Source organism: Furipterus horrens, unplaced genomic scaffold (assembly GCF_987537825.1).
Source record: "Furipterus horrens unplaced genomic scaffold, mFurHor1.1.pri manual_scaffold_1, whole genome shotgun sequence".
NCBI lineage: Eukaryota > Metazoa > Chordata > Mammalia > Chiroptera > Furipteridae > Furipterus > Furipterus horrens.
In genome coordinates this window covers 93,886,510-93,914,472 of record NW_028327171.1, presented here as the reverse complement: position 1 = coordinate 93,914,472, position 27,963 = coordinate 93,886,510, and the positions used below count along the sequence as shown (strand labels likewise).

General features: G+C 37.0%; 1 pseudogene; it reads left to right on the top strand.

Annotated features, from left to right (window-relative positions):
- On the top strand, nt 1-26,725 carry LOC150021507 (alpha-ketoglutarate dehydrogenase component 4 pseudogene; annotated as a pseudogene).
- Nucleotides 26,726-27,963: the final 1,238 nt, after the last annotated feature.

Genomic DNA, 27,963 nt, shown 5'->3' with positions numbered 1-27,963 from the left:
ATGACTAAACAGAGTCATGACAAAGAACAAAAAAAGCAGAAGTATCATCTGGAAGGCACGCTTAAATTTAAGAAGCCAGAGAAGAAATCAAGTTCAAAGACTGTAATTTGTCATGGGGATATGAGCCTAAGGCAGCAAAGTAGAAGCAAAGCATTACAAGAGGGGGTGAAAGATCAGAGAGATTCAATGTTGGAGAAGGTAAATATTCAGGGGATTTTATTTTATTTGTAGATAATTGGTAGGTAACCTTTGACAAAGCATCTTAAAATAGAAAGTAAAAATTTAGGAGTTAGTGTCTCCGGAGAAAAAAAGATGACAAGCTTTTACCACTGTTAATGGGATATTACTGTAAACAGAAGGAAAAAAAAAAGATAACATGTATACCCTAGGCTGAAATGTGCAAAGAAACAAAGGAAACTGAAAGCTTTAGGGCAAATGATTGATTCTGAAAAAAAAAAAAAAAAGTATGCATGGGATTAGAATTTTGTCTCTTATAGTGTTTGAGCTTAATTATTTTAAAGTTCTATCCTGTAGAAACTGATACAAAATTTAAATTTCATGTTGTACATATTTTTAAATCTGTTATCTTTTAAGAATAACACAACATACAGTTAGTGGTATGTTATCAGAGTTAAATTCTGTCATTTCAAGGATGCCTAATTTTCAACACTTTAAAACAAACCCCAATGAAATTCACAGGAATGGAATGTATGTATTCCCTTTGTAATTAATAGCTGCTTTGTATAATGACCAGTCTCCTAGATTGTAGGACTATAATAAATTATTTTCCTTATACTAGAGTACCTTGCCCATTCTTAACTCAGAAGCAAATCTTTTGAGACAAGTAGTTTTTATAGAATTATGTGCAATTTGTGGCAAAGACCACTTGGCATCACCTTAGCAATAAGGGAATGTTTCAAACAGTGAAGTTAATGGACAATACTAAACAGAACACAATATATGGCATTAAGTACTTGAAACTAAAATATCCTGTGGTAGAACTTTTCCAGCTCTCACCTTTCATTCTGCAACTGACACCATATAAAACACAGCTGACGGTATTAAAAACTGATATTTTTAGAATTTGGGTAGCCAATGTAAATTTATTGTAAAATAATCACATTGATGGCTTCATAGTCTTCCATTTCTTTTTAATATTTAAAGCACAGTTTCTTTGCAGGAATTCTGATAAGTGGTATAAGGGAAGCATCAGATGCTTCCTAAAAAAAAAAAAAAAAAAGGGATCTTTTTTAGTTAATGCGATGGGCAGCTTTTAAAATGGCAACAAATTATTTTCATCTCCTGTAATCCTCTCTACTTGCACGTGGACTGGACCTAGTAACTTGCTTCTAAAGTAAACATTATAGGATGCTGCTTCGGAATTTAGGTCACAAAAATATATATAATTCCCATCTTGCTTGCCATTGCTCTCATTGGTTTTCCAGCACTTGATCTAATGAAGCAAGTTTCTGTTGTAAGCTGCCCTATGGAAGGGCCCAAATGGAAAGAAAATGAAGGTGGCATCCAGCATATAGTAAGCAAGAAATGAAAAACACGAGTCCAACAGTTCTTGACAAACTGAGTCTTGATAATAAACACATGGATCCATCTCTGATTGAACTTTTGGAGGACACTGCATCTTTCACTAACACCTTGAACAAGATCCTTGTAGAGACCCTGAAGCAGAGGATTCAGCTATGTCATGTTCAGATTGCTGAGCTACAGAAACTGTGAAGTAACAAATGAATGTTTATTTAAGCCATTAACATTATAGCTAATACAAAAAAATGCTTACTAGTTCTTGGATTGCTGGAACACTTCTACTTTTTAAAAATGGAACTTCTTTCTAAAGTAGCCACTTTTAACCAGATAAACACAAAACCCACAAAGGTATTTTAATAAATCTTCCCTTAATGATTCAAGATCTATTTTTCTCAACCATTCTTCAAAGATCAGTGAATTTTTCACTCATCCATGAGTATTAACAGCAAGTTTGTTAAAACTTAAATTAATAGGACATTTTCAAATACCAAATGGCTGGATTTTTGTCTTCATTGTATGAAACCTTAAAAGAGGTCACTTTTTCTGTTCTTTAATTGCAATATTTATTAATTGAGAAAATTACATATCCTAGATCTTGGCTGTCTGTTGTCTATTAATAACCATATGTGGCTATCTCTATTTAGTTTAAAGTAACAGAAATCAAAAATTTAAACTTTACTTTTCCAGTCACCCTACACAAATTTTAAGTGCTCAGTAGACACAGGTCACTAGGCATTATCACAGTGGACACAGCAATTCAGCGAATTTCCTTCATCATAGGAAGTTCTGTTTGGCAGTGTTGTCCTCAAAAATCTCTTAAATTTCTATAATTTTTAATATTATGTAATACTGAACACTGAATTTGCAACTGCTAAATACTAATATATAATGATGAGTATTTGATAAATGTCTGTTTATTCACAGGATCTGGACTGGAACCTATATATTATTTATTCTTAAAGATAATTCCTGTTCACTTGAACATGTTACCATTTAAGTAGTTTTCAACTTTCAGTAGTAACATGTTTTAAAATTTGACATTATAACAAAAAAAATTTTAAGTTATGTATTAGTACATTCGTCGGCAGCCGTCCATCTCGAGAGACGATGGTGTAGCTTCCTAAGAGTCTATCTGCACTGCTGAGAATGGTTGTGCAGTCCGACTCGGGAGTGACACGGTATCTGTCTCCTCCCGTGTTGAATCGACATCTTCCGATGACGCTGGAGTGTCCTCTCCAGTGAAGCTGAAGCTACAGAGCCTGGGCAGGGTGATATGGAGGGTCTGCTGTTGCTCATGCAGCAGACCCCCCCTCTCTTCGCAGCTGAAGGGTCCAAGGGAAAGACGGAGTCAATACAGCTTGGTTTCAGGTGCGCCACAGGAGTTGCCGGTGTTGACTACAACGTCAAACCGCCTTAGGGACTCCGGCTCCGGATTTTCTGTCGGGGTTTACTCCCTTAGCCTTTCCCCTGAAGAGGTATGCCGCAAGGCAGCGGAGGTTTTTTGGAGTCAGAGTATTAGTACATTACAAAAATAATAATTAGCCAGGCAAGGAAAGAAAAATACCTTATGCTATCACCTATTATGGGAAATAATGAACAACACAAACAAATGAGCAAAACTGAACCAGAGGTATGTAAACAAGGAATAAACTAACAGTAACAAAGGGGGAGATGGGAGGGTGAGAAGGGGGTAAGAAGAAGAAGGGTCTAGTCAAAGAACATGTATAAATGACCCATTGACATGGACAACTGGGTGGGGACTGAATGTGGGAGAAAGGGGGCAGGGTTCAGGGAAGCAAGAGGGGGAAAAAAGTGGGACAACTGTAATGGAAAAGCAAACAAAAAAAATTTTAGTGGGGGAAAAAATAAAAATATAAAGAATAGAAATGCAAGTTCAGTGAATATTAGAAGTACAAGGATTTTCCTTCCCACTATATATCTTTCTCCCTATCTGATCCCTCCAGAGTTTGGCATTCTAAAGAAGTAAGTAATGACATAAGTTTCTTTGCATAAAACTAATAAGACCAGTTGTTAATAGAGGTTTTTTTGACTTAGACTTTGACTGGAATGTCATTCCTAAAGGAGACATGCTTGGGCTTTGGTTGTTACCAAAAAGCCCTGAGGAACTGGGGTTGACTTTCAAAGGTAATAAAAGCCCACGAGTTAAAAGGCCTGGTACCTTGGTTGGATGTGCAGTCCATGGCAATCTTTCCAGGGAAGGAATGAAGGTTGTTTTCCTGAAAGATGGCTAGAAGTGACCTTAAAGCACAATGAAAAACCAGAAGGACTTGGAAAAGACAGGTGTTTACAGGCAAGGCTGAATGTCAGGTATGTGGTTCTGCTTCTGTGCCCTGAAGGACAAACTGAAGGTCACCCTAAATGTTCCTTGTGTAAGTTCCAGCAAAGCAGAACTAAAGATCATAAGTGATCATTTTCTGCTCTTTTTGTGTTTATGCAAATGAACAGGATAAATTAAAAATGGACTTAATGCAGTCCCTTTAATGACAAGGAGGGTAATCTTAGGGAGAAAAATTGTGATTCAAGGAAAATCACAATGATCAGTGGTAGACTATAAAGTAGTGCAGCTAACCATCTTTAAAGTTTATCTTCATTTAAAGTTTGTTTTCATTTGAAAGTTAAACTATGTCTGTGGTATTATCAAAGGTGTTTAATTTAAAAATTAATCCCTGCCTTTTGTCATCTAGTGGTTATGGATTGAATTATGTCTTTTAACCCTGTGGCCAAATCTGTTGCCTCCAGAATAAAACAAGGATGCCAACCTGTTAAATCAAGCATGCTGTTGTCCGGGTACAGCCAACCGACCTGGAGTCTGCATGATCCTTCACCATGTGGCGAGGCCACCCCCACCTCCACTCCCCCACTCTTATTAGGAATTTCTGAACCCAAGGGTAGGTAGGACGATGACCATGTCCAGCTTGAAGCAGCTAGAGGAGCTCGAGACCTTCACCCATTGTCCTTTATAAGATTATAAAGGGTCTTAAGTCTGAGAGGGAGGGATTGTTATTTTTTATTGTTAAAATAATTAATTAATTTTTTTTAAAAAAAGAAGAGGGGGACTTCCGGCCAAGATGGAGGCTTAGATGGACACGCCCAGTCTCCCTCTACAACCACAGAGGAATACAACTACTTCAAAACAAAAGATAACTAGAAATTCCAGAAAATAAAGCTACACGGAAGCCCAACGTATGAAGTTATAAACCAGCGGCGCCCTTTGGGCAGGTAGGAAGAGCGAAAGTGGGTGGTGCTGTTTGCGGTCTCGCCAGGGACAGCGGCAGGGAGAACAATCCCAGCAGCAGGGAGAACGATCCCGGCTGCAATCGAACCCCGGCAGCTTGCAACTCCAACACTGGGGAAAGCAGCCACCACATCACCTTGAAAAGTGAGGCACAGAGGGCGGGAGGATGGATCCCGGTCTCCTAGCGGAATAACTGTGTGAATCCATCTTCGACCCCCGCCCCCACACAAAGCGCCACAGCGCTGCGAAATAGGTTGCTGAACGGCGCCGGTCGCTGGGTTGTGACCACAAAGCACCACAGCGCAGCAAGAAAGGTTGCTGAAAGGCGCCGGTCGCTGGGTTGTGACGAGTACACAGGCACTGCCCCCTATAGCCAGCCCAAGAAAACAAAATGCATCTGTCAAAATGAGGCAGACAACTATAGAAATCCCGGTGGTGCAGCTCACCAGGCAACAGATGAAGAATCTGACAGATGAACAAATAAGAAACCTGTCAGAGGCTCAGTTTGGGGCCATTGTTATCAGGTGGCTTACAGAATTAACAAAAGATCTGGAAAAAGATGAGAAAGAATCGAAAAACACTCATAATGAAAGGAACAAAACCACATACGAGACAGATGGTGAGGAAATAAAATCCAGAGTTCAAATCAACAAACCAGAACACAGAGAAGGAACAAACAGTCAACCAGTGCAGAGAGAAAAAACGGGAAGCAAGGAAAATTATGAGAGGATCAGAAATCTCTGGGACAGCTATAAAAGGCCCAACATAAGAATCATTGGTTTGCCAGAGGGCAAAGAAGATGAACTAGAAATTGAAAAGTTAAGTGAAAATATAATAAAGCAGAATTTCCCAAACTTGGGGAAGGAAATAGACTTACAGGTCCAGGAAGCACAGAGAATTCCAAAACAACTGGACCCAGGGAGAACCACTCCAAGACACATTATAATCAAAATGTCAAAAGTTAAAGATAAAGAGAGAATCTTAAAAGCAGCAAGAGAGAAGAAAAGAATCATGTACAAAGGGGTCCCAATTAGACTATCAGCTGACTTCTCAAGGGAGATCCTGCAGGCAAGAAGGGACTGGCAAGAAATATTCAAAGTAATGAAAAGCAAAAACCTACAACCACGAATACGCTATCCAGTGAAATTGTCATTCAGAACAGAAGGGCAGAGAAAATGTTTCCAGGACAAAACAAAACTGAAAGAGTTCATTAGATCCAAACCACTGTTATATGAGATGTTAAAGGGACTGGTTTAGAAAAAGGAGGATCAAAACTATGAAATCTAAAATGAAAACTGCATCACAAGAACCAACAACAGAAGCTAGGGAATTGAAACAAAGGCAAACTAAACAGGCAACGAGAGTGGAAAAAGAACTATAGGTATGGGGAACATATTGGGGGGAGGTCAGCAGGGAGGGGGAAGGGAGAGAGGGAGGGAGATGATATAGGAATTAAGAATCATAAAAAAATAATAATAATTATTGCTCAAAGTTTCTTTGAGAACTCATTTCAGTTATGCAGATCAAAATTTATTACAATATTATTACACTAAAGCTGTTTCATTGAATAAGTTGCTATCATTTACACATAATTTGAATTGTAGGTAAATTTAGCTTTGCAATTTAGGTGAAGTTTTCTGATTTTGTGTTGTAAATGCAAGTGTATTAAGCATATTTTTCTTGCTCAAGTAACTTAACATTATTTTTGTAAGACTTTCAGGTAGTAAAATATTTTATATTCATGATATATGCCCATTATAAGTCAATCCCTGGGATTTAAATAATATCATCAAAACTTCAATTATCTTAAGCATTTTATATGCCAATGATATATCTATGGACACAGAAAGGTGTAATGGTGTTGGAGTTTAAAACATCACTTGAACTTTCAGTAAACTAGGAATAGGGAGGAGCTTCCTCAGCTTGATAATATCTAGGAATAACATCATACTTAATGAGGAAGTAGAAGCTTTCCTGCTAAGATCAGGAACAAATCAAGGGTGTCTCCTCTTATCATTTTTTTTTCAAAATTGTACTGGAAATACTAAGAAAAAAAACATTTTAACTATGTATGGTAATAAACAGTAACTAGATATGTGTTCATTATTTCACAACGTATACAATGAGCTAATCATTATGCTATACATCAAAAATTAATATATTATACTTCAATAAAAACATCAGAAAAATATTTTAAACAATTCATAACATGCCCCTCCCAAATGTAGCTAACATTTATTAAGTGCTCTCTACATATCTAGAAATACTCTGGATATTGTAGATACATTGGTGAAGAAGTAGCTACAAATCATGCACCCATGCAGCTTACATCATAGTGAGGAGTAGTCAATGAACATATACAATATGTTGCATGGTAATAAATTGTATGGTGAGATATAGAGCAGGAAAGAAGTATAGAAGTTAATAGTAGGGTGGAGAGTTTTTATAATATAAAGTACTGTGATTGAGGAAGAAGGCCTCATTGTGAGGGTGCCCTGGAATATACACAAGAGATGGAAAGAGAGAGTGAACATGGATATTATATGGGAATACCATTCCAGAAGGAAGCAAGCCTGAAGTGTTCAAGTAACTGCAAGGAGACTGATGTAACAAAGTTAGCAGGGGGAGGAGAAGTGAAACAAGAAGCCATACAAGTAAGAAGAAGCAGTTGATATAGGAACTTGTAGAGATGGGCCTGGCAACTGCAATTCAAGTGGGTCACAGTGGCAGCAGTGTTAGCACTGGCTACACAGCATCAATTTAATACCAAGATATTACACTTCACACTTCTGCACAACTAACTCCCTTACCTGATTTTCTATATAATAACTCCTGACTTCATACAGTATGGTGCAGAAGACAAATCAAAGAGCCAATCAAAGCTATTTCTAAATTTAACCTATACAGAGATAATTAGCTCAGTTTAAATGGCTCTGTAGGTTAAGCAGAGTTGACATCCCCATGGCATATGCCATTGTTTGATCCAATGGCATCAAACAATGAATCACAGGAATACCAGTTAATAATAATCTTTGCCAATTAAATCATATTAGGTGTTTTGGTAAATTTAAATAGTTTTCATTAAAATACATTATCAGGCCCTGGCTGCTATGGCTCAGTAGATTGAGCATCGGCCTGTGAACCAAGTGTCGCTGGTTTGATTGCCAGTCAGGGCACATGACTATGTTGTATGTTAGGTCCCCAGTTGGGGGCACGTGAGAGGCAACCACACAGTGTTGTTTCCCTCCCTCTCTTTCTCCTTTCACCCCTCTCTAAAAATAAATAAAGATTGTTTTTAAAAAAGCACACTAAAATACATTATATTATAACAATTAAATAAACTATAAAGCTTCACTTCCAGCATTTGACTATTGTAAAGAGTGCTGCTATGAACATAGGAATGCATAGGTTCTTTTGAATTGGTGTTTCAGGATCCTTTGGGTATAATCCTACCAATGGAATTGCTGGATCAAAAGGCAGTTCCAGATTCTAAGAAGCACCAACAAACAACAGGAGTCACAAAAATGGGGAGACAGAGAAACAACCCCCCCATCAAAAGGAAAGGTAGAATCCCCAGAAAGAGTGCTAAATGAAATACAGGAGAGCAAACTATCAGATATGGAATTCAAAACATGGATTATGGAGAAGCTGAATGAGCTCAGCAGAAACTACAAAGAACTCCAGAAAAACTACAAGGAACTTACTTTGAATTACACCAGCATGAAAAAAAACATGGAAGCTATCAATAGGAGCCAGGAGGAAATGAAGAATACGATCTCTGAATTGAAGAACACAGTAGAAGGAATTAAAAGCAGGCTAGAGGAAGCAGAAGATCAGATCAGCAAGCTAGAGGACAATGTAGACAAAAACTCCCAGACAGTGCAACAAAATGAAAAAAGACTGAACAACACTGAAGAGGTTCTAGGACAGCTGCAGGACAACATGAAACGTAATAATACCCATATCACAGGAATTCCAGAAGGAGAAGAAGAAGAGCAAGGGATAGAAAACTCTTTGAAAAACTAATGACAGAAAACTTCCCTAACATGAGGAGAGAAAGAGTCACGCAACTCCAGGAAGCACAGAGGGTCCCAATGAAGATGAAATCCAACAGGCCCACTTCAAGACACATCATAATTAAAATGGCAACATTCAAAGACAAAGAGAGAATCCTAAAAGCAGCAAGAAAGAAACAACTAATAACATACAAGAGAGCTCCAATAAGGCTATCATCAGACTTCTCAGCAGAAACACTACAAGCCAGAAAGGAATGGCAAAAAATATTCCAAGCAATGAAAAACAAAGGCTTACAACCAAGAATACTATATCCAGCAAAGCTCTCATTCAAAATGGAGGGTGAAATAAGAAGTTTCCAAGACAAAAGAAGGCTAAAAGAATACATCTCCACCAAACCAGCATTGCAAGAGGTGCTAAAGGGTCTGCTTTAAGAAGATGAAGAAACAGAAAGAGACAGAGGAACATGAGTACAAAGGGGGAAAAAGATAATGAATAAGTGCTGAAAGAAAGAATGAATTTCTACCATTTGCAACAAGATGGTTGGAACTAGAGAAAATTATGCTTAGCAAAATAAGCCAGGCAATGAAAGAAAAATACCTTATGCTATCACCTATTGTGGGAACTAATGAACAACACAAACAAATAAGAAAAATTGAACCAGAGGTATGTAAACAAGAAATAAACTAACAGTAACAAAGGGGGAGATAGGAGGGAGAGAAGGGGGTAAGAAGAGGAAGGGTCTAGTCAAAGAACATGTATAAATGACCCATGGACATGGACAACTGGGTGGGGACTGAATGTGGGAGAAGTGGGGGCAGGGTTCAGGGAAGCAAGAGGGGGAAAAAAGTGGGACAACTGTAGTGGAAACACAAACAAAAAAATTTTAGTGGGGGAAAAATGAAAATATAAAGAATAGAAATGCAAGTTCAGTGAATATTAGAAGGACAAGGATTTTCCTTCACATTGTATATTTTTCTCTTTATCTGATCCCTCCAGAGTTTGGCATTCTAAAGAAGTAAGTAATGAAATAAGTTTCTTTGCATAAAACTAATAAGACCAGTTGTTAATAGAGGTTTTTTTTGTTTGTTTGTTTGTTTTTTAACGAAGACTTTGACTGGAATGTCATTCCTAAAGGAGACATGCCTGGGCTTTGGTTGTTACCAAAAAGCTCTGAGGAACTGGGATTGACTTTCAAAGGTAATAAAAGTCCACGAGATAAAAGGCCTGGTACCTTGGATGGATTCGCGGTCCATGACAATCTTTCCAGGGAAGGAATGAAGGTTGTTTTCCTGAAAGATAGCTAGAAGGGACCTTAAGGTATGATGGAAAACCAGAAGGACTTGGAAAAGACAGGTGTTTATAGGCAAGGCTGAATGCCAGGTATGTGGTTCTGCTTCTGTGCCTTGAAGGGCAGACTGAAGGTCACCCTACATGTTCCTTGTGTAAGTTCCAACAAAGCAGAACTATAGATCATGAGTGATCATTTTCTGCTCTTGCTTTTTTATGCAAATGAAGAGGATAAATTAAAAATGGACTTAATGCAGTCCCTTTAATGACAAGGAGGGCAATCTTAGGGAGAAAAATCATGAATCAAGGAGAATCACAATGCTCAGTGGTAGACTATAAAGTAGGGCAGCTAACCGTCTTTAAAGTTTCTTTTCATTTAAAATTTGTTTTCATTTGAAAGTTAAACTATGTCTGTGGCATTATCAAAGATGTTTAATTTACAGGCAAGAAGAATGTCAAATGCCTTGCAGCTGGATGTCTTTCCAATAAGACAGTCCTACAGATTTAGAGACTTGTATGTGGGTTATGTTACATAAATTAACATGTGTTTTCTGTTTTCAAAGGGCATAAGCCTACTATCTCATTACCTGAGTGATTGTCTGTACATATAGACCTCACTTAATCCTGTCTGCATCGCTGCTTCCTGAGACTCAATGGTTTGGCTGAACTAAGTGGCTGGGTTGGTGAAGAATGGGGTGGTATGTGGGCTTCACTTTAAAACTGGTTTCTCTTTTCTGTCCTAAAGGCTTGGACAGGAAGAGCCCAGAGGCCTGAGAGGGGGGAAACCTAAAGTATTTCCCTCAGCCCAAACTAAGTATAATGGGCCAAAGGGTTTTGGACAGGTGAGATGTACCTGGCACACCTTCCTCCAAAGAAACCCTTCTTTTCCCTAATGTGGGACATTGAAAAATTAATACCTGCCTTTTTTCCTCTAGTGGTTATGGATTAAATGGTGTCCTTTAACCCTGTTGCCAAATCTGTTGCCTCCAGAATACAACAAGAATGCCAGCTTGTTAAATCAAGCAAGCCATTGTCCAGGGACAGCCAACCAACCTGGAGTCTGCACGATGCTTCCCCATGTAGGAAGGCCACCCTCCCCTCCACACCCTCACTCTTATTAGGGATTACTGGACCCAAGGGTAGGTAGGACAATGACCAAGTGCAGCTTGAAGCAGCTAGAGGAGCTTGAGACCTTCGCCCATTGTCCTTTATAAGATTATAAAGTGTCTTAAGTCTGAGAGGGAGGGATTGTTATTTTTTATTGTTAAAATAATTAATTAATTATTTATTTAAAAAGAAGAAGAAGAAGAATATATGAAAGAGTGAGGCAGGAGAGCTTGTATGTACGACCCATGGGCATGAACTTGGGGGGAGGATTGTTGGGGGAGGGGGCGTGCTGGGCGGAAGGGAGCAAAAGGGAAAAAATTGGAACTATTGGAACAATATAATAAATAAAATATACTTTTTAAAAAAAGGCAGTTCCATTTTTAGTTTTTTGAGGAAATTCTATATGGTTTTCCATAGTGGCTGCACCAGTCTGCATTTCCACCAGCAGTGCGCAGCCTAAGTGCCCATCTGTAGATGAGTGGATCAAAAACTTGTGGTACATTTACACAATGGAATACTATGCAGCAGAAAGAAAGAAGGAACTCTTACCATTTGTGAAAAGATGGATGGAACTAGAAAGAATTATGCTTAGTGAAATAAGCCAGGCAATGAAATACAAATATCCTATGATATCATCTAATACAGGAAACTAATGAACAACCCAAACAAACAAGCAAAATTGAACCAGAGGCATGTAAACAAGGGGCAGACTGACAGTGACCAGGTGGGAGTGGAGAGTGAGAGAAGTAGGGAAAGGGTCTAGTCAAGGGACTAGTATAAATGACCCATGGACATGATCAATGGGTTGGGGATTGACTGTGGGAGAAAGGGTGGGTGGAATTGGGAGGGAGCTATGGGGGAAAAGTGGGACAACTGTAATAGCAAAACAATAAGTAAATCAAAAAGAAAAAAAAGTTAACTTCTACTCTCATATATATACATACACTCTAAAATTAGCAACTGTTTGCAGGGCAAAGTATAGCCAATCTTTTCATTTTCTACCAATAATATCTATCTAGAAATGAGTAAGTTGTAACTGGCCTGTCATTATGGGATATTATTAAAAATCACCTTATAACATGAGAAAGTTATGTCCCATTTCTAAATATTTACCTACATTTTAATGTCTCATCACAATTTTTATCAGAGCCACCAAATATACCATAACATGTGACACAGCTTTATTCAAACTGATTTCTTAATTTTTACTAATTCATTTTCTCCATTAGCATATGACACTCCTTAGATTGTATTTTGACCATGTGTGAGTCTATAGAAATTTATAAAAAGAAATTTGGTGTGGAATAACGAATACTTTAAACCACTTAAATTTTAATGAATTAAATCTCATCTCCAAAACAATATTTGATACACTTTTAGACATGACACTTTTGTCATATATATATATATATATATATATATATATATATATATATATATATATATATGAACGTTTTCCTTATATGAGAAACTAAATCTAGATTGTCAAATTACCAAATACAAATAAATGGTCCATGATGTAAGTTGATATTTGGGGGAAGACCTAACAATGAACTTAATATAATTTTCTTAAAAGTATTATGCTTAGATCATCACATGTTTTACTTGATGGCTTGTGGAAAACATCTATGTAAATGGATGGTTGAAAATAACCTGCAGTTTTCTTGTTTCTACTGTAATTAGTAGGAAAGTACATAGCATCACTAATTAAGAAGACTGGGTTTAGTGTGTACCATTACGTGTGTTATTCCTCTATGCCAACTGTGAGCTTTTTTTCATAGGCCATATAAAAATACTTAGCACTTATTGAACACTTACTGTTTTCCAGGCATCATGCTAAGCACTTTACATTATATATCTCTCTTAAGTCTTCAAACCCCTCCTTAAGGTTGATGACATCACTAAATTTAATAATGAATAAATGAAGACTTACCAAGTTTAAGTAACTTGCTCAAATTCATGGAGATTATAAGCTACCACCAGGACCCAACATGAAACCTGCTTCACTGCAGAGCCTGAGCTCCTACCATTACATTCTATGGTATATATTTATTTTAAGGCAGCCTGTTCACATCTAAGATATTGTGCTATAAAAACTGAAAAGTCTAAAAATATATATATTTGAAAAATGTGAAGCATTTTCTCAACAAGTTTTAGGGACTAACTTGGCCTAACTTAAACTATTACCCTATTTTCATAACTGTGGATTAGTCTCATTGCTTTCCCATTACATGTTTCACTGATGACCTACTGTAGCAGCACTGTGATATTCATACCCTATTAGAGTCCACTGTGTCTGTGGAAAGATAAATGCTGACCTAGTACACATAGCAGCTTTATGGGTGGCTACTGGGTCTATTTTAAATGGGAAACTATTGAAGACTATGTGATAGTTCAATTTAAGCTTGTCATCCCAAAATAAACATGTCTGTGGACATGCCAAGTCCTCATTATACAAAAGCCTGAACAGAGCACAACAGGTTCCTTTTATAAATATAATCCTTGCTTAGAATAGTATAGTATTTCTGACTACTCCAAGAACCATTTTGAATATTTTGTGAGTCTTGAAGCAAATTATTTACTTTATGTGAATCACCACCAAAATAGAGACCAAAAGTAATGAGAATAACTCATTGCATATTACCATATTTTTTGCACTATAAGACACACCTGACCATAAGACGCATCTATATTTAGAGGAGGAAAATAAGGAAAAAATATTCTAAATCAAATGGTGTACTAAAATATTTAATAAAATATAACAAAATAATATTTCAACAATGTAAAGTGAATAGCAGTCAACAACGGTATTAAGAACCATCATCCATGTCATTAACAAATGAAGAGAGACTCTAAGGTTCAGATACTCTTCTAGTTTTCTGGGAACCCCAAGAACTCATCATCAGTAGTATAAGAATATATGGGGCCTTTAATAACAGGCATTGATGGAGTTAAGAGATGTCACTAGTTGTAACAGTCACTGAGAGTATCACTATCCTAGTTACAGGTTCTGCAGACTACCCCAGTGCCTGTTATGACTAGTGATACCCCTTAATCCCTTCAGTGCCTGTGTTACTACTAGAATAGTGACCCCACCATAACTCCTTGTATGTACTACAAACTTCAGCATTTATGGCTGCTCACCCAGTTACTACTGGACTCCTCACACAGAAATTGGTGTGTTCTGGAAACAGTATGGAGGTAGATGAGACAGCTGTAGCATCCAATGGAGCCAGTAGCCAGCTGAGAACATGTTACTTCAGCTCCACCCATCTTCCTCTCATGATTGGCAGAGCTTAAGATACAGTGACTGGTGATTAGAGGCAGTTTTACTGACACAGACCCCACCCAGTGACAAAGACAACTGGCAATTGGCACTGTGCCTCATACCCATTATTAGCCTCAGCTGATTCAACAGGTCAGTGGTTGTAGCTGGTAGTGTCAGGCAGCTCTCTGCACTTTCCCAGGTCCCAGGTGATGGGCAGAGGCAGATGGCAACTGACCAGAAACTCTGATATTCAGCAGTAAAGTGGGACATTTAAGTGTCCCGAGGGGTTTCACGTTGGCCCACCGTTTCCTCTTCTAACAGCTATCACCACTGCTGACAACTCAGGTAATACACATCACAGTCTGTGACACAATAATTGCTCCATAAGATGCACAGACATTTACCCCCATTTTCTGGGGGGAAAAAAGGTGCATTTTATGGAGCAAAAAATATGGTATTTGTTTCTAAAATATTACTTCCATGAGAACATCATGCTAAGTGAAATGAGTCAGGAAAAGTTAAGAATCATAAAATTTCACTCAGGTGTGGGATTTAAAACAAAGCGACAAGTGAACAAACAAAAACAAACAAAACTCATAGTCACAGAAAACAGTATGATGGTTACCAGAGTGGGGGTAATAGAGGGGAAAGGAGGTCAAATGTATAGTGACAGAAGATAATTTGACTTTGGGTGGTGGACACACAATGCAATATATATCATGCATCATGAAATGTACACCTATGTAATTTTTTTTTATTACTTAATCTTTATTGTATTTTTCCATTACCATTTAGTCTCCTTGTATCCCACTGCCCCCGGCAATCACCACTCTGTTGCCCATGAAACCTATATAATCTTACTAACCAATGTTACCCAATAAATTTAATAAAAATGAAAATAAATAAAATCTTATTTTCACTTAAAGTAGAATTATTACAACATGTAACGTTTTTTTGTTTGTTTTTTACTAGCATATACTCTTAAAAGATGTCACTTGTGCTGCTAAAAACCAAGGGATTTTTACTAGTTCCTGAGTAAGCTAATCCTATTGCTACTAAAAAGAATAGATAGTTAACCTTAAAAGACAATGAATGCTAGAAACACAAAACTACTTGCTTTATGTAAACTAGTATTAGAATATTAACTTTGGATTTATACTTTGTAGATTATTTTCCATCTTTTCAAGTGTTAAAACCTATCAAGTGTGATTAACTAATACAATGATTATGCCTTAATTTTTACCAACCATTACAATATTGAAAGAGAATTTCATCCAAGATTTTAAAATACAGCCATCTCAGACTGCAAAAAATTGATAAGATATATTTTATGATGACTTCATTCACAGTCTCAGACATATGAAATATATGTATAGTTAAATCTTGGAGATTTTGCCACTCTCACTATGCTCAGATTTAAAATGCTTCAGGCTGGTGTAGGCATGAGATATTTAAAAAGCTCACTGTTTTGGATATGAATCCAAAGAGACTATGTTTCATGTTGAAAATAGCTAGTTATCCACATTTTTTTATAGAAAGTACTGAAGACATATAAAAGTAATGACTTTAGAGTTAATGACAACCTGCCTATTTTCAGAGCCATTATTCTCAAAATTTGCTACAACTTTAATATGATTATTATCACCACAGAAAAGGGTACTCCAATCCAACTCCAAATAATATAATACAAAGATGTTAAAATGCTTTTATACTCAAAAATTACAAACACTTTCAGAGTTTAAGTATATTAGTAGCCCAGAGACTGATTCATGATTTCATTTTACTCTGCTAAGACTGTTTTCGGACCAAGATGGAGGCACAGACAGACATGCTCTGTCTCCCTCCACAACTAAGAAGGAACACAACTACTTCAGAACTAGCAACAACCAGAAGTTCCAGAAAATCAAACTACATGGAAGTCCAGCAAACAAAGATATGAAGAAGAAATACTCATCCAGACAGGTAGGAGGGGCAGAGCTGGGGTAGAGAAGATGCGGTGTGGTGGCAGCAGCAGTGATGGCAGCAGCAGGCCAGTGGAAAGCACAGTCACATGTTTTTAAAAATCAAGAGGGACACCTGAGGTGCATTCCCAGATCCTCATCGGACCTCGCAGCCCTTGGTCCAATACCTGAAGAAAATCAAGCCTCATTGCTTCTGATTGTGCAGACCAGTGGGGGTTGAGAGACCAGTCTCTCAGCAGAGTCTTCTTGTTTAAAGGGCCCCCACAGTCCTAGAATGTCCACAGACCCACCCATTCTGGGAACAATGGCCAGGGCAACAGCTAGAGAGGCACCAGTCCCATGCACAAGTGGGAGAAGTGCCTGGAAAAGGGGCGAGTGCTGGGCAGGCAGCATTGTTCCCTCTCAAACCCCTCCTCCACATAGAGCACCACAACGTGGTGAAGCAGGTCGCCCTGTACTGATGAATCCCAAAGGCTCCACCAACCACAACATAACAGGAGCAACAGTTCTACCTGGGACATGGAGGCAAACAAACACAGGAGCCTGTAAGAATGAGGAGACAGAGAAGTATGATGCAAAGGGGGGAATGGATCAAGATTCCAGTGGGAGAACTAAGCAGTGAGGAGATAGCCAACCTAACAGATGCAGAATTCAAAACATTGGTGATAAAGATGCTCACAGGCTTGACAGATATGCTTGAGTACAGCAAAGGCATAAGAAAAGAAGTGAAGGCTATGCTAAGTGAAATGAAGGAAACTCCACACAAAACCAATGGTGAAGGGAAGGAAACCAGGGTTCAAATCAATGATTTGGAACATAAGGAAGAAAAAAACAGTCAATCAGTACAGGATGAGGAAGCAAGAATTGAAACAAATGAGAAAAACTTCCCAAATTTTGCGAAAGAGATCGACATACAGGTCTGGGAAGCACAGAGGGTCCCAGGCGAGCTGGACCCAGAGGGTACCACACAAGGATGCATCATGACTGAGATGCCAAAGGTGAAAGATAAAGACAGAGTCCTGGGGGCAGCAAGACAGAGGCGGAGAGTTGCCTTCAAAGTGGGTACCTAGAGGACTATCAGGTGATTTCTCAGAGGACACTTTGCAGGCAGGCAGGGACTGGCAAGCAGTATTCAATGTGATGAAAAGCAACCTGCAACCAGGATTACTCTATCCAGCAAGGCTATCATTTGGAATGGAAGGGCAGATGAAGTGCTTCCCAGACAAGATGAAGCTGAAGGAGTTCATCATCACCGAGCCATTATTATATGAAATGTCAAAGGGACTTACTTAAGAAAAAGAAAATCAAAACTATGAATACTAAAATGACAAAAAACTCATGACTATCAACAACTGAATCTAAAAAATAAAAACAAAATCCAACTGAGCAAACCAGAATAGGAACAGAATCATAGTTATGGGGATCATTTGGATGGTTATCAGCTAGGAGGGGGGAGGGAGAGAAATGGGGATATGGTGCAGGGATTAAGAAGCATAATCGGTTGGTACAAAATAGACAGAGGGGAATTAAGAATAACATAGGAAAGGGTGAAGCCAAAGAACTTATATGCACGACCCATGGACATGAACTAAGGGGGTGGGATTGCTGGAGGGAAGGGGGGTACTGGGCAGAGGAGAGCAAAAGGGGGAAAACTGTAACTACTGTAACAACGTAATTAATAAAATATACTTTTTTAAAAAAAGACTGCTATTCTTTTTGTCTTGAGCCAATTCAATGAGATAAATGTTACATTCTCAATGACAGATTTTCACCTTATGGCTGGATATCTTAAAGTACCAAAGCTTATTTTTGTATATGAAATTTAATTATAGATCTAACAGGGTAACTTGTTCTAAAAGTAATTAGGGGCATGATGATAAAGTCAAATTACATTTCTGGCAACTTGTTACTTTGCTTTCCTGAGTTAGAACACATCAGCCAAATCCTGATGGTGCTGAATTCACAAATCTGGAAACCAACTGACTGATGGTTGGATCACAATAATTTGATATGATTTAAATTATTAACATCAGTCAAGTTTTTAATATTAGATAATTTCAACATTTATATCATCTAGGGACTGTTATTGGAGGTAAAGATGTAAATTACTTTTAGGCAGTTAGAAAATTTTTAAATCATGTTGAAAATTCAACGTGTTTTTATGAACACATATTTGTAGAAGGACAGTTCTTTGCCAATTCTCATTTCCATAACTGGGTCCTACTTTTGTTATAGGACATGTCATTATTACACTACAGTTTGTGGGTAATGAACCATTCAGGATTTTGACAGAAAAAGGGATCACAACAAAAAATTTGCTTAGATTTAGAAATTCAGGAATATTTTTCAAGCATGAAACCAGATGAATATTTTCCAGTTTTAATCTGGAAGTTACAAACAGAGCCTGATTTTATTTACCATAAAATATGGATCATCTAACATGTTTATTAACCTTCATTGGAATGATATTGTGCTTGATATTAAGGGAAATGCAAATAAATGTAAATTATAAACCTTATACTCAAAAAATAGGAGTTGAAACAGCAAGGTGGAACAAGCAAAAATGTAAAGATATCTTTAGTACCAGACAGTATAAAATTTTTATTATGTATTGTCAAGAGTAAGGCTATAGAACTTAATAGGAATAAAAGTTCACTAAATATAATCAGATAAATCTTCTTGGATGACATGAGGTTTGAGTCAAATATTACATGCTGCATAGGGAAGAGGAAGTTATAGTGAAATAAGTATGAACAAAGATTCTGGTATGGTAAAATACAAAGCAATTAAAAGATTAGAAATGTTTGTGGACCAATGGATTCATATGAGAGTACAAAGGAATAATATAGACTCTGAGACACATTCTACACATTAGTCTATCCAATATCAGTCAATGTTTGGTGTTTCTTGTATGTATATAAGGAACTGTTTGACTTGTATCTAAGAGGACAAGCCTCTTGTATGAAAAGATGGCAAGTCGCAGCTGCAAAAGACAAAATTTAAAAGATATTCAACAGATATCACACTAATCTAAGCACTGTGGACAAGGAATCTAAAGTAGATTCCTTAGAGGAACTTGATCTTGCCTGTCACTGAAAGATTTGATTCATGCCAAAAAGTCCTCAATATGTAGTTCTGCTCAAAATATTTGTAGAGACATTTGGTCTTGTCCATGCCAACCAATGTACTTAACCTCATGTTCCATTATCAGCGAGGCTACCAAGCTAAGAGGGATTATTATTGGCAATAGAGCCACAACACAATGATTGAACCAATGCAATATGGTAGTATTTTTTATGTATTAATCCTGTAAATTAGAAGTATAAATAAACTTTATGGGTTATTTGAACCCAGGGACATTTTCTAAGCATAAGTGTTTTTGATGGAACCAAATGTCAAAGATCATTTGGCATGGACCAAATATACTCATAGATGTTATAGATAAGGCCAAATATCAAGGGCTTTGCGGCATGGACCAAATGTCTCCATGGACATTTTATCCAAATGTCTGCTAATAATACACATGTGTACACATATCGTCGTCGTCGGCAGCCGTCCGTCTGGAGAGACGATGGTGTAGCTTCTTAAGAGTCTATCTGCACCGCCGAGAATGGCTGTGCAGTCCGACTTGGGAGTGACATAGTATCTGTCTCCTCCCATGTTGAATCGACATCTTGCGATGACGCTGAAGCTACAGAGCCTGGGCAGGGTAATATGGAGGGTCTGCTGTTGCCCATGCAGCAGACCCCCCCTCTCTTCGCAGCTGAAGGGTCCAAGGGAAAGACGGAGTCAATACAGCTTGGGTTCAGGTGCGCCGCAGGAGTTGCCGGTGTTGACTACAACATCAAACCGCCTTAGGGACTCCGGCTCCGGATTTTCTGTCGGGGTTTACTCCCTTAGCCTTTCCTCTAAAGAGGTATGCCGCAAGGCAGCGGAGGTTTTTTGGAGTCAGAGTTTTCCTTCTCTGATGTACCCTGACTGGAAGATCGAACCAGCGACACTTAGCTCGCAGGCCGATGCTCAATCCGCTGAGCTAAACCAGCCAGGGTTTGTACACATATATGTACATATGAAATAGAAAACCAAAACCTATTTACTCTACATATACATACTGTATGTGTATACAATATTATATATACTATCTATATATATGATGTGTACTGCAAATTTCAGAAAAAATACTCAATATATGTACTAAAAGTAAGTAGATAAGAATGAAAGACACCTAGTACATGTAGGAATAGACTTCACTTTATATACGTTAACCACTTTTTATAAGTATTTATTACATATGACAATTGTCATATTGTATCTCAGGGTATGACAATTTTTACAATGAACATTCACTGCAAAGTTCCACAAAATACAACATTCCTTTTTTACACCACTCTCTTTTCCAAAATTAAAAAATACTAATTAGGAAAATATTTTTTGGTTTTAGAATAATCTCCCTCCCATTCCATGGTAATGATTTTAAAATTACTAGCAGACAACATTTAGAATGCAGAATTCAGAAAGAACATCTAGATTAGACTTTAAGTCAGTTAATCAACAGGTAGTTATTAGGTTCTTATATTGTTCTTAACATATAATATTAAGACTTTCTTCATTATACCCAATGCGCTATTTTAACTGCATAAACAGATTTAATGAAGATAAGCTCTTTATATCAGGTTTTTTATACCTACTCTTTAATTTGCATGATCATCTAAGCATAACTAGACAGAACTATTGTGGTACAACTTGTAAGTAAAGGGTTTTTTTAAATATATGTAACAATTTTGCACATTCTTTTTTATTAACACATTAATCTAGTATTGAGGGATGTTCTATTTATCATTGGTCTTAAAAAGAGCAATTGTGAACGATGGCTATAGATGAGAATTCTCTGTGAAACATAACAATAATAATAAAACTCATGAGATGTCCAGGCATACTGAGTCAGAATCTTCTGATTAGAGGATGGATATTTTAAAACTTTCCAGTTCATCCTGGAATATGTTGAAGGTTAGGAAATACTACCACAAACTTTAAAAAAATTTTATTTGCCTCATATTTCCAAGAGATTTAGACACTATTTGTTATAATTAGAAGTATCTGTATTCATTTAACAAGTGTTAGTAAAGTGTTTTGTACTAAATATGAAGAGGACTACAAAATATGTAAAAAACTGCCCTTTAGGAGCTTAAAGTGTGCATGAGCTGTCATCAACATGCAGCTGAAGAAATCATCACAGAGGTGAAATCTGAGTTGGGCAGTTGAGTCTTAAGTGTAATTATGATTATTATATCAAGGTTTCTTATCAACCCATGAACTGGAATAGGTGAAAAAGGTAGTAAACATTATTTCAATTGAGAAATTGAGGAATGATAAGCAGAGGCTTCAGATTTATCATGAACAGGCCTATGTTCAGTAATCCACGTGGCAGAATTGAGAGTGTGCATCTTGAAAGTTATTGGTTAAGTGTGGTCAAAATTGATAATGGTGACTCTGAATGGCTAGTTTGGAGAATTTGCATTTTATTCAGAAGGAAGGAGAGGGCATGTGATGTAGGCAGGAGTGGGGTGGGGGAAAGTTGGAATCTTGAAGAGAAGTAATATATTTTGTGTTCAGAAAATGTTAATCTGATGTAATAACACTGCACGGGAGAGATTATAGGGTGAGACTCCAGGGCAGAGAACTAACCTAGGAAACTCTCACAAAATCTATTCATGTTATGCCATATGTTGTTTTCTTTCAAGTGCAATGAGGCATAAAGTTAAAATAAAATCACCTGGATAAAAATTTCTGTGAAGAAATTCTTTACCCATGGGATTCTCCCTCTGCTGCCAAGGGGGAGTTTTGTTTCTTGTCTCAACTCAGTCACCAAAATCGCTTCACACATTAAATGGTTATTTCTTTGTCTGTTTAATACACAGTAGTTTTACACAATCCTGGTACAGAGTAGGTGCACAGTATAGCTTGTTTTATTACTGTGTCAAGCAGTCTATTCCACCAAATAATAGTAAAGATTATTTAGATGTCATTGCATGAAATCCTATTATGCACATATCATGTATTTGTGTACTAAATCTTTTGAAAAACCTAAAAAAACTGTAAGGTTTAAGTGAGATAATATATTCCAATTGTTTTGTAAATAATTGGATAATTTTAAGTGCTCTCTAGCTGTGAGGTACTACTATTTTGTCTAGTATAAGTATTGCTACCCCAAATTTATTGTTTTGTTTTGTTTCCATTTCATAAAATTTTTTTTATCCTTTTACTTTCAGTTTGTGTGTGTCTTTTGATCTGAAGTGAGTCTCTTGTAGACAGCATATGTAAAGGCCCTGTTTTGTTATCTGTACAGTCACTGTATGTCTTTCGATTGGAACATTTAATCCATTTAGCACTTAAAGTAATTGTTGATAGAGATACATTTATTGCTATTTTGTTAATTTTTTAAAACTTTTTCTTCTTCTTTTTTAAAGAAGACCATTTAACATTTCTTATAATATTGGTTTGGCAGTGATGAATGCCTTTAGGTTTTTGTTTTCCTTGTCTGGAAAGCTCTTTGTCTGTTCTTCTAATTTTAACCATAACTTTGCTAAGTGATCTAACCTTGGTTATAGATTATTGCTTTTCATCACTTTAATATTTCCTGCCAATTCCTTCTGGTCTGTAGTTTCTTTTGAGAAATCAGCTGACTCTTGTAGGTAACTAACTGCTTTTCTCTTCTACTTTTAAGATTTTCTCTTTGTCTTCAACCTTTGTCATTTTTATTATGATGTGTCTTGTGTAGGCCTCTTTGGGTTCATCTTGTTTGGGACTCCCTGTGTTTCCTAGACTTGTACGTCTATTTTTTTAACCTTGTTCAGGAAGTTTTCCACCATTATTTTTTCACATAGTTTAAAATTTCTTGCTCTCTTTCTTCTCCTTCTCACATCCCCATGAGTGAACGTTGGCTCACTTGAAGTTGTCCCAAAGGCTCTTAACACTATCTTCATTTTTAAAAATTATTTTTGTTCTTGCTGTTCTGATTGAATGTTTTCACTGATTTGATTCTCTGCTTCATCTACTTACTCTACTGTTGATTCCCTATGACTTATTCTTTATCTCAGTTAGTGTATCCTTCCTTTCTGGCCTTTTTAAAATGGTTTTCATGTCCTTTTGTATATTGTTGAAGCTCTAACTAAATTCACTGATCATCCTTCTAATCATTGTTTTGAACTCTGTATCTGGTAGTTTTCTTGGCTCCATTTTGTTTCATTCTTTTTTTGTTTTGTTTTGTTTTGTTCTGTTCTTTCATTTGAGACCTGTTTATTTGCCTTCTCTTTTTGGCAACCTCCTGGTGTTTCTTTCAAAGACAAAGAAGCTTAGGTAAAGCTTATAAGTCTCCTGGCTTAGTAGAGTGGCCTTATATAGTAGGTGTCCTAAAGAGTTCAGTGGTGCAGACTCCCTAGTTACCCCAGTTGGGTGCTCTAGGCGCACTCTTGTACTGACTCTGTACACTTTCCTATTGTACTTGAGCCTGAATTGCTATTGGTACATCATTGACTGAGTGAGAAGGAGGCATTTTAGAATCCCTCCATCTTACTCAGCCAAAATCTGTTTTTTATAGACAGAAGTTTTGTAGATTGAGCCTGAGTTCAATTCACTGCAAGAACCAGCTGTCACTACAGAGGAGGAGCTGCTATGTAGCATCTGACCCCACAAAGTTTGACTTTCTTCAGTGGAGCTTTAGTGTCTGCCGAGTCCACCCCTTGAATATGTTGCACATGGAGGTGGTTGGGTTTTAATCTGCTGTGGTCTGAAGCTGGCCATGAGGTGCACTGGCTCTGAGGTCTCCCTGTAGCTGCAAGGTCAGCCACCATCTTTGCTCTTCTCAGAACATCCCAGCTTGAGCCACAAAGTGATCTTCAGATGACTGATATTTGTTCTGGACTTGGAGGTTCCCAGGAGAAAGCAAGCTGTAAATCAAGGCTGGCTGCAGCCAGTACTAGGTCTCAGACCATTTAAGCAAGAGGTATGAGGTACACAGAAGCCAGATGTTGCTTATTTGAGAACTTTTGGTAAAGTCCACAACATGTGCCAAAAAAGGCTGTTTGTATAGGAAACTGCTGGGTGGGCCAGCATTGGGTGCGGTGGGGGATTGAATCACCAGTGTTAGGTTCAAGGAGACTCAGATATGGCACTGTGTTGGAAAAGGTCTCAGCAAAGGAGCAATGGCCTCTGCCAGCACTCTGTCTGGAATAAAACTGCCCCTCTAGCCCCCACTCTGAAGCCAGACAATTTAGTCCCTCCTCTTGAGTCCCTGGCACCTTTTCAGCTGCTGCCCAAGAGCTGGAGCTAAGTGCAAGTGAGTTTGAGTAAGTCTGTGCAGGAGGGTCTTTAACAGGAATACCTGGAGTTTCAGGACCCCTCCATCTCACTCAGCCAAAAACTGATTTTTATAGCCAGAAGTTATGGATATGTCTCTTTCTGGCACTGGAAGCCTGGGCTAAGGTTTTTGACATGGGGTTTGCACCCCTCTCTCCTTACAGGTCCTCAATGGAGATATTCCTCCAGGTATTCATCTGCCACATGTGGGTGAGACCAACCCATTCCACACCTCCACTCTTCCTACCAGTTTCTATGTGGTTTCTTCTTTATACCCTCAGTTGTAGAATTTCTGTGCAGCTAGATTTCAGGCATTCTGAATTATGGTTGTTCTGTATTTTAGTTGTAATTTTAATGTGGTTGTTGGGAGTTCCAAGGACTGAATTTACCTATGCCACTGTCTTGTTGGGAACCCCAAAGATTTCTTAAGAGGACGTAAAGAAACACCAACAATAAAGTAAATGCATGTATATGCACATGCACGTCTATATTAAGATTTTAAACTTTTATTTATTAAAAGGCACCATTAAAAATTATAAATGTAGCCTATATATTGCAAAAAGACATTAACAATACATATGTTCAACAAAGGATTTTTCATCCAAAATACATAAAAACTCCTATATATCAATATGAAAAAGGCAACTTTTAAGAAAGTTAAATGAAAGACATCAATTTTTTTATAAAATAAAATGCCAAAGTAAATAAACTTATGAAAGCACTTTATTCAATTCTGTTATTTAGTGAGAAAATACAAAAAAAACCCATAATATACCTCTATATATTAACAAGAATGGCAAAATTGAAATGACCAAAAGAACTGGTTGATGGGAATGTGGAGCAGTCAGAACTTAGCTGTCATACACTGCTGATGTTACTGCGAATTGATCCAATAATTCAACTCCTTGGTATACAGTAGTCCCTCTCTATACCATGGTTCACTTATTGCGGCCTCACTGTATCGTGAGATTTTTAAAAATATTATGTTTATTTATCATGGATTTTTCACTATATCGCGGGATTTTGTGGTAGTGTATACATATGTTGTTAAAGTTACATAGGTTTAAGAGTGTAGAAGATGTTTAAGAACATAAGTAGTGTTTATAAAAGTGTGGAAAAGGTTAATAAGGGAGTAAAAAAGGTTAATAAGGGACTGGGAACAGTTTATAAGTGTGTGGGAAGGGCTTATAAAGCCTTAAAATATATATAAATACTAAAATAAAAGTAAGGTTCCTACTTCACGGATTTTCATCTATTGCGGGGGGTGGGGTGGGTCTAGAACATAATACCTATGATAAGTGAGGAAATACTGTATATGCAACAGAAATACATGCATCTGTTCACCAGAAGTTATATAAAATTATGTCTATAGTATCACTATTTATAATCTCCCAACACTGAAATCTACCCAAGTATCCAAAAATACAATGAACTGAATAATTGTGGTATGTTACAAATAAAATATTATGCAGGAGTTATAATAAAGGAACTAAAAATGCACACAAAAAATAGTTGAAACATAAATACTGAGCAAAAGAGGTCAGACATCAAATATACACTATATGACTTAATTTATATAAATTGGAAAAAAATTAAAAAGAATTTATAGTGTTGGGGGGTCTTGATGGGAACAAGATAGTATCTCCTAGCAGGGACATTCAGAGAGTCAAGCCATATACTCCATTATTAAGACTCCCAGACAGAAGAGGCAATTCTAAAAGCAATGTGTCAGAAATTTTGATATCAGCAAGATTACTATCTCACTCTTCTTCAGTTTCACAGCAGTCTAAGGGAAGTAAATCTCCAGGCTGGCTGATGCATCAGGGTCCTCTGGATACTTCAGAAATAATAAAAACATTACCTCAGAAATACAGAAGGAAACTTGTATCTCAAGAAGAAATCAAGTTTATCCAACATGGAGGTCCAGAATAAGAACTGACAATGTGGCTGCTGTTTGTTATCATACAAAAGAATAATCTTTACAATAAAAGACTTGCAAAATGACAAATGAGAAGTTGTACATTAAACAACTTTAATAAATATTCTGTAAAAAAAAATAAACATAGAAAATTTAGATGGACACTTGTATCTCCTAAATTGTGTCTCTTGGTCAGCTTCTCCACAAGCTCACCTGTTCATATACTTTATACTTATAAAAGTAAACAGTAAAAATTTAAAAAATTTATGGTATTAGAGGTCAAGTTAATGTTTATTTTTGAGGATAATCACTAAGGAGTTTCTTCTGTGGTGCTGGTAATGTTTCTTAATCAAAACACAACTCTCAAGGTGAATACAGGATGGGGCAAAGCAGGTTTACAGTTGTTCAATGAAAAATAATACAATAATTAATATATAATAATACAAGAAAAATCTGTGTTTCACATACTCACAACTATAAATCTATTTTTGCCTCACCTTGAATTCACCATGCAAAATATTAATGAGCTATATACTCAAAAATTGTGTTATTTTTTATATGTACATTACATTTAAATAAAATGTTTAAATTTTTTTCTTTAATGTCATTGTATTGATGGCACAAGCATCACACACAAATTAAAACAGTTGATTTCTTGTTAGCAATCTAGCAAAACAAAATGTAGGCAAAGGAAGGATGCATTCTGAGTGATCTTTAGCACCTTTTCTTATTTTGACATTTTAGTAACTTTCTTCTTGCCATATTTTAGTCTCATTATTTAAATGTATAGAAATAATTTATCTTCAAATGTAAGTAAACATAAAGACATGTTCCCAAACAAGATTATAAATCTAAGTGATGCATGCATCTGTCTTCATTCATCATTTTATTTCTTCCCTGTGAGCCTCATATTGTGTGCTTTTCATTCTCTAAAGGTCATGATGGCTCATAAATTCTCTCACTGGTGAGAGACTGAATTCATTGCAAAAAGCTAGGAACTGTCACTTTACATAGTTTGAAAAATATTAGTAGTATGAGAAAATGGTTGCTGATTTTATAGACATTTATAAGTGTTTGGAAAATGTATAGACACATAAATACTTTGCCCTCAAGAAGGTGGAGCATAACGTTACACCTCCCTACTCTCTAAGTGTGTGCATTGGCTTCCATTCATGTTACATTTAGTTGTTGTCTTCTTTGTTTTCTCTTGGCTATGGCAGTTTCTCAGACTTTACTTGTTTTTAATGATCTT